General features: G+C 35.4%; 1 long non-coding RNA gene across 1 annotated transcript; it reads right to left on the bottom strand.

Moving 5' to 3' along the window:
* Window positions 1-3,016: 3,016 nt before the first annotated feature.
* Window positions 3,017-5,837, bottom strand: LOC134749198 (uncharacterized). The gene is made up of 2 exons (XR_010128472.1): window positions 5,712-5,837; window positions 3,017-3,334 (listed from the first exon to the last, which is right to left on the bottom strand). It is a non-coding gene; the product is annotated as an uncharacterized LOC134749198 (long non-coding RNA).
* Between the last annotated feature and the right edge of the window lie 1,726 nt (window positions 5,838-7,563).

Raw genomic sequence — 7,563 nt, forward strand, 5'->3', positions numbered from 1 at the left:
GTCCTCGTGATTCTGAGTAGAAATAACACAAAAGTTAATGGATTTTCGATAAAAAGTAAATGGTATACTTTTTAATGAAAAATGCCCATATAATAATTTTTATGCAAACTTATTTTTTGTAATAATTTTTGAGCTTAATAAGAATTAATCTATAAGCTTGTTTTAAACTAATACGTTTTACCATCCCAAGGATACAACTTCTTATTAGGAGATATATTTATTTCTAATTGGAAATTACATGTTATTTTCACTTAAAAATATTACAAATAGAGAAGGAGAAGGAGCAAAAGCGAATGCAGAACAATTATTTAAAATACAAATTATTTGAAATATAATTTAACAGCTTAAAAATTGGCAGAATATTATATTTTATAAAATAACTTCTTATTTATAAAATAACAATTATTTGTATGCATCTTGATGGTCACAAGATTTTCTTATTGTAACGTCACAGTGCCGTCAGATTAAGAAAATTGTCAAATTAAGTATAAGCACAAATCATTCAACTTCAACAAATAACTATTGTTAGAGCCCCCAAATAGTAAAAACTTATCAATATAACACCTCAAACAAATACATATTACCAAATATAACTTAAAGGCAATCGACCGCCCGTACTCCTAGCGAGGACCGATTGACCCTCACCTAATACCAGTATGATAAAAAAAAAGTATAAGCACAAATATAGCATCAACGTGGACCAAACTAACCAAGTCCTCAGTCTACTTAACGATTTTTTTAACTGCCCACCTACCCCCCCACCCCACCGACCAACCCACCAACATAGACGGCTAAAAGTGGTAAAGGTAGACTCCACGGGTAGCAAGATAATTATCACTCATATCTTTATCTGTCACGCTCGAGTAACTACTAAAATTATCTCTTGGGCTCCCCTATCATTACTTATGATAAACAACAACGGGCAATGTTTATAAAACAAATATTGTTTTCGAACATCCTGAAAAACAAGTGTACTGTAAACTGATTACTTTAATTTTCTTGCAATGATACTCTCACAAATAACTGCTTTTGCCAAAAGTGGCAATTGGTGGCGTTGAAATCGGCTTAATTTGTCAAATGTGTACAAAAGAGCGGGACAATTTTAGGACCTATTCTAAAATTGGTTCATACAATGTCGACATTTAAACTTACAAATGTAGAAAATGTATGATAATATTGAAAGACCTGACAAAAAATCTTATAAAAAAGAGCAGCAGTGTAGAGTGTGTAGTGCTGTAGTGTATGTTGAGTTGAGTCAAGTAGGTATGGGTTATTTGATTCCTAGGAATAATGGTGCGCCGTGTGCGCGTGGTGGCGCTACGTTGTCGACGCTGGGATAAAAATTGGGCACTGCGTCTTCTATTTGCGGACAAAATTCGATCAGTCCGACCATAAAACACATTTTCTTTCTCATTGCATTATTGTATGGAGCAGTCTCAACCCGATTGACTGACAGCACTTTCTGTACAATCAAGTGAGGAAATGAAAATAAATAAGGCGCCTGCTATTAATGGAATACCTTTGTTGTGTGTGAACATTTTGTTGTAACTTACTCGTAGTCGCTACAAGATTACGGTTATCTTAATTTTTGGTTCGATCATAATGAAAATTGATATGTGGGGATTCAAAGTTTCCGTAATTCTTCGTTTATAGTTGTTCAGATAAGTATTTTAAGTTTACTGTTCTGGTATTTGCCTCTGTTGTGTAAATTAGTTTGTTTTTTTTACTAATAAGTACTACGCTGCGCTCAAAAACCGGCATTGCTGACGTAGGCGAGAAAACCGCTAGGCTCAAATGGGACTGGGCCGGTCACGTCTACCGCATGCATCCGGAGAGGTGGGCTAGCTTAGCCACCATCAAGTGCATGCCGGTAGAGGGGCGTGGACGGCCTGAACAACTGGCCGGAGGAAACACCAAATCGGGAGTCGTGGAAATCAAGGGGAGAGGCCTTTGCCCAGCAGTGGGACACAAAAAAAAAAGCGCAACACGACCGCAGGGAGCGTTTTAATTTATCGCCACTCGTTTCGAATTTCCTCTTTTCCGCACTTGTATCGTAAATAACTATTTTTACAATTTTGAAATTACCTAATCCTCTGATACCGCTTTTCAATATGCTCAACATAATTATTTAGCTCATGGCGTTAATAAAGTTAATAGCTCTTTTTTACCATAGCCCATCCGTTCGGTGTACCCTTTTTATCTCATTAAAGTGTCAAAAGGGCTCTACGTGTTGGCTTCTGCTTCGCGCACATTGTATTAAACTGCCCTAAAGGGTTAAGATGCAGGTTATAATTTGCTTTATGACTTATCAGGTATATCATAAAATATCATGGTCATCATAGAGTTCTTGAAGCCCAAAAGCTTCAAGTAGAGAATATGTCCGGTACTGCGTTCCACCATATTTAGATCTTTAATTACAATTTTTTTTTATACTACGTCGGTGGCAAACAAGCATACGGCCCGGCTGATGTTAAGCAGTCTCCGTAGCCTATGTACGCCTGCAACTCCAGAGGAGTTACATGCGCGTTGCCGACCCTAACACTCCTCTCCCTCGTTGAGCTCTGGCAACCTTACTCACCGGCAGGAACACAACACTATGAGTAGGGTAATTGTTGATACTAGCTCGAAATTTGGTAATATAATAGACCTAAGGTTGAAATTATGATTTAATCCTGAATTGTTGTTGTTTGTTTGTTGTTTTCTGTAATTTTTGGTTATTTTTATTGCTTGTAAAAAATTGTCATATAAAAGTGCCCCTGTGGTTAATAAATTTGCAAAATAGATAAATAAATGAGTGTTTGATGTTTGTTTAAATTATGATTTAATCCTCAGGAAAATAGGAGTTACAGGCGTCCATAGGCTACGGTGACCGCTTACCATCAGGCGCACCGCGTATGCTTGCTTGCTACTGACCTAGTATAAAAAAACAATTCATAAAATAAAGACAATCAGGTTCATTGTTTTAAAAGGTAATATTTTCAGGTTTTCAGGTTTGCAGTTTGTACAAAAAAGTCAATCAGCTGCAGCTTTTAATTTGCTTCATAAATACATATATGTATAACTTATTTACTAATGCATCTCGGTCATCATTTTAAGCTTCAAGCGTTAAGGCATGCCCGGTATGGTCGAAGGTTAACAAAACCAGTACCGACATGTCCGAGGTCAGCGTTCGCTACTTGTCGCCGTCGTCCATGTCATCCAAGGTCTTGGGCAGGTTGGCGTCGGGCAGTTTGGGGGCGTCGGGCAGCTTGCCCAGGTCGGGCGTCTTGGGGAGGCCGCCGGGCAGGTCCAGAGACACGGCCGCGGAGACCAGCACCAGGAGACACAGAAGTAGCTGTAACGTATTGCAAAATTAATATCGTTAAACATCAACTGGGGATTTTGATGCAGGAATGAGTTCGTGGGTCTTAGACATTTTATTATATGCTTAACTCATTCGCGTCTTTCCTGTAGGCATTGCAAAGCTAAAACCGGACAAGTGGGAGTCGGACGCGCCCGTATGTTTTAGTATTTGTTGTTACAGCGGCAACAGAAATACATCATCTGTGAAAATTTCAACGGTCTAGCTCATGAGATACAGCCTGGTGACAGACAGACAGACAGACGGACAGCGGAATCTTAGTAATACGGTCCCGTTTTTATCCTTTGGGTACGGAACCCTAAAAATAACAAGAAAAATTATGAGAATCAAAAGCTAATTTTGAACTGCACCCGGGATAGGCGGGATACCTAAATTTTTCATTACCTTCCTGAGACTCAAATAAGAAAAACTTGAAATATGTGTACCCGTGTCTTTAACTTTTGATATATTGTCCACAGAAGTGACCTTTCTGAAATGTGTTTGACAATCGTATAATTATTTATGTTAGTTATTTTCTCATAAAATTTAGTAGTAGTAAACTCTTTATTGTACAAATATACACATAAAAAATTACATGGTACAAATAATAAGATGTACAAAGGCGAACTTATCCCTATGAGGGATCTCTTCCAGTTAACCTTTGAGTAGATGAGAGGAGAAAGTGAAAAGAGGGTGACAAATGTAGCAAAATGTACAACAAGGTACCAGAAAGATAAAGGATATAAATACATACAAAATTAATAGGATAAACATATAATATATTACACAAAAAGGAATGGGGAAAATACACTAAAAATTGGAAAGAAGTAGAAAAATATAAAGCAACATACAATACAAATATAGGCACATTAGTCAATCAGATAACCACAGCTTCTTTAACCTCTCCTTGAACGGCGCAAGCGAACGACGAAAATTAGGACTAAACAATGAATTAAAACCACTTAACTACTTGACATTTGCTTATTAATAGTAGAATCTGTAGAATACACTCTATTTTTATGTTTTTAACCTAAGTACCTATTTTTTGGATAGCCTCAACTATTCAGGAAATACTACTATTACCTACACTTATTTACGGGAACACATACAGCAATACATATATTTCATTCTGTCCTAACATTTACAAAATCATATGAAGTGCGTTGGGGTAAGATGGAATGGACTTTTGATTGGATGAGCAGCGTTGTTGTACTGGAACCACCGTAACAGAAAACAAGTTTTTGCTGAAAATTTGTACGTTAGGCGGTAAGAGCATAATTGACTTTCCTACCCCATCAATAACACTCCGGTAACGTATGTGCGGGTTTTCAGAAAAAAATGGTATCATTTACTTTTTTTGGAAAAACCATCAACTGAGACAAAGAAAAAAAGTGTCCCCAGTTTTACATACAAATTTTGGGTGTCAGTTTTTTAACGGTCCATACAAAATGTATGCGAAAAACGTTACAAAACTGTCATTTTTTGGGATTTTTTTTCTTTTTAAATCGACAGTCCTCGTGATTCTGAGTAGTAGAATCCGAAAGTTGATGGATTTTCAAAAAAAAAATTTAATGGTACACTTTTAAGTGAAAATGCCCATGTACCATATTTTTGTCAAAGTTCGGCGCTCGAGGTCTCAAACTTGGATTATTCATTGGGCCAACATCATAAACCAGTCTGCAAAAAATCAGAACTACCGGATTTGACGCAAACGCTAAATGTATTATAAAGTTACTGTATTATGTATGTATTTAACTCTTATCCACTGGGGTATGCAGGAGGCAGTACCTTATGCAGTTAGTTGATACGGTAAGGTACTTTTTATATAAATAAAAAAGCATATGTTCCCCCTGAAATTTAGCTGGAAAAAGACGGAAACATGTTGCGAATGCTAAAGCACGTAAAACAGTTTTATTTTGATTTAATTTAATCAAAATTTTTGATGGAAATTACAGATGGGGTACGATTGAAAATTGTCGATAGATAATAATTTAATAACACCAGTCAGGTCATAGTACACGAATCCCACGACTTAGTTCTTCATGTAGGGATTGATAACTGAGCGAAGGGGTACAACTAAATAGCAGTGTTGGAACAATGTTGCCAAAACTAAAATATTACACGTGATTTGGAGCTACGGAGGACTTTTTGTCTCATCTCTGTTTTTAACTTATCCCAACGCACCTTATTCGCCTTAAGCTATGATAAATGTATGCTAATCACTATAAGTTTTATCAGTTTTTGTTTTAAAAAGATCTTCACCAACAAGCTGGTAGTTATCCGATTTGCATTATAAAGCAATTACATTTTTAAGTTAAATGTAAAAAAAATAGTAAAGCTGTTTGTAAATGCAATGATGAAAGTAACTTACCACAACTCGCGACATCTTCAAGAAATGCTGTCAGAGATCCTAATGCAATCCTTGAGAACGATTTCACTTTTATAACGGAATGCTGCGCGCACGCATGCTCCAGATAATTGATAGATTAACGTTAAATGTGACATAAAGTAGTTCTACACATTGCAGGACAATAATACGATCAAACTTGAACCGGAATGGTTGTTTGTTTGTTGACTACATCTACGACATGTCATAGAGGTGTATCGGCTAGGTTTTTCTTTACAAATTATTCTTTAACGCTCCTGGATACGAGTCGTCTTCAACGTCGTTTGATGCGATCCCTATTGTGCACATAATTTTACAAAATCGAATTAAGTTGACATTTTTTTAACTGTGCATAATGGTAATGTTGATAATTTTAACAAACGTTTGCGTTTGTGTATCAATGCCAAAGGAGAATATTTTGATGATTATACGTTAGGTTTCAGTTACATAATAGAGTATTCTCCTACTAGTCAAATCAGTTTCTTTTTTAGAACAGTCAAAACGATTTGCTAATATGGAATTTATATGAAACATTACACGATGACGTCACGGTCGACTCACCTACTTTTTATACTTCAAAATAATTCAAAATATTTTTATATTCTAGGTAAGTACCTACTGATATTTTATAGAATAACACGTGGGACAAGTGAAACCATCTGCCTTCCTTAGTCGATAACATGTCTATAAATGACAAAAAATTAACAATAGAACAATTCAATCGCTTGTTACCGATGACAGTGATGACTGTAATGACTGTCACGTGTCACGGCACCTACACAAAATAATTAACAAGTTTAATTACTACTCACATCGAAGTCTAGTCAAAGTTTCCGCTTTGTCACTTACCATAAGAACGAGATTTGCTTGTATCTTTATACGAGTAACCTGTTAAAGCGTCCTTATGGCAAGCGACATAGTGCGATTTTTTGCTAGGAAACGATACATATTTATATGATTTAAAAATAGGCTCGTCTAGGAGCGTTTAAAACAGGCGTTTTTTACATTATAAATTAAAATCCCTTGTAATCTAAAAGACCTATACTAGCTGAATTATTGGATGAATACCTCTATCATACAAGCTCTATCGTACAAACAAGTCTTGTCTGAGCAACCATAATTATCTATTTTCAGTAGTGGAAACTGTTTTGGCTTATGTATGTATTTAAGTGTAATTATCAATATGTGTCATTGTTCGCTGTTTGTTTCCCATTATCAATAAAAAAAAACATTAAGTATTATTTTTAATTTTTTAAATCAAGTTCTTATTGGTCTTTGAATTTTTCTTTGCATTAATGTATTTTTTTATATTCACTTGCATACTTGTGTACCTAATAGGGTTGTTGATACATGTTGAATTTTATAACTAAATCTAGTTAATTGAATAGATAGAAAATGAGCAATTTATCGCAATAAAATGGGGACTTAAAAAATATATGGGAATATTAAAAAAATACTTTTCAAAAAAAATTTAAACTTCCAAATAAGAAAAACATAATGTTACCATTCGATTCCTTACATTTTGTTAAAAAAACAATTGTAAAGCAACAATATACTACCTATATATAAACGCAATATTTCACCGACAAAATCGTAATTTCCTGGTACATTGAAACGGCTTCTGAGCAATAGCGACGTTACACGGTGACGTCACGATGTATTGACATTCTGTTAGAAGCGTTTCGTTAGTAAAGTGCGTGTGCCAGTCTTTGTCAATCATTTGTGACTTTTGTATTGCTTACAGACATTTAATCCTCAAACAAATCTGATCGACTGATACCATTAATAAAAATTGTCAAATACCCTATTGTCATGCTGACAATAGTAGATTGTGTCA

The sequence above is a fragment of the Cydia strobilella genome, chromosome 18 (assembly GCF_947568885.1).
Source record: "Cydia strobilella chromosome 18, ilCydStro3.1, whole genome shotgun sequence".
Taxonomy (NCBI): Eukaryota; Metazoa; Arthropoda; class Insecta; order Lepidoptera; family Tortricidae; genus Cydia; species Cydia strobilella.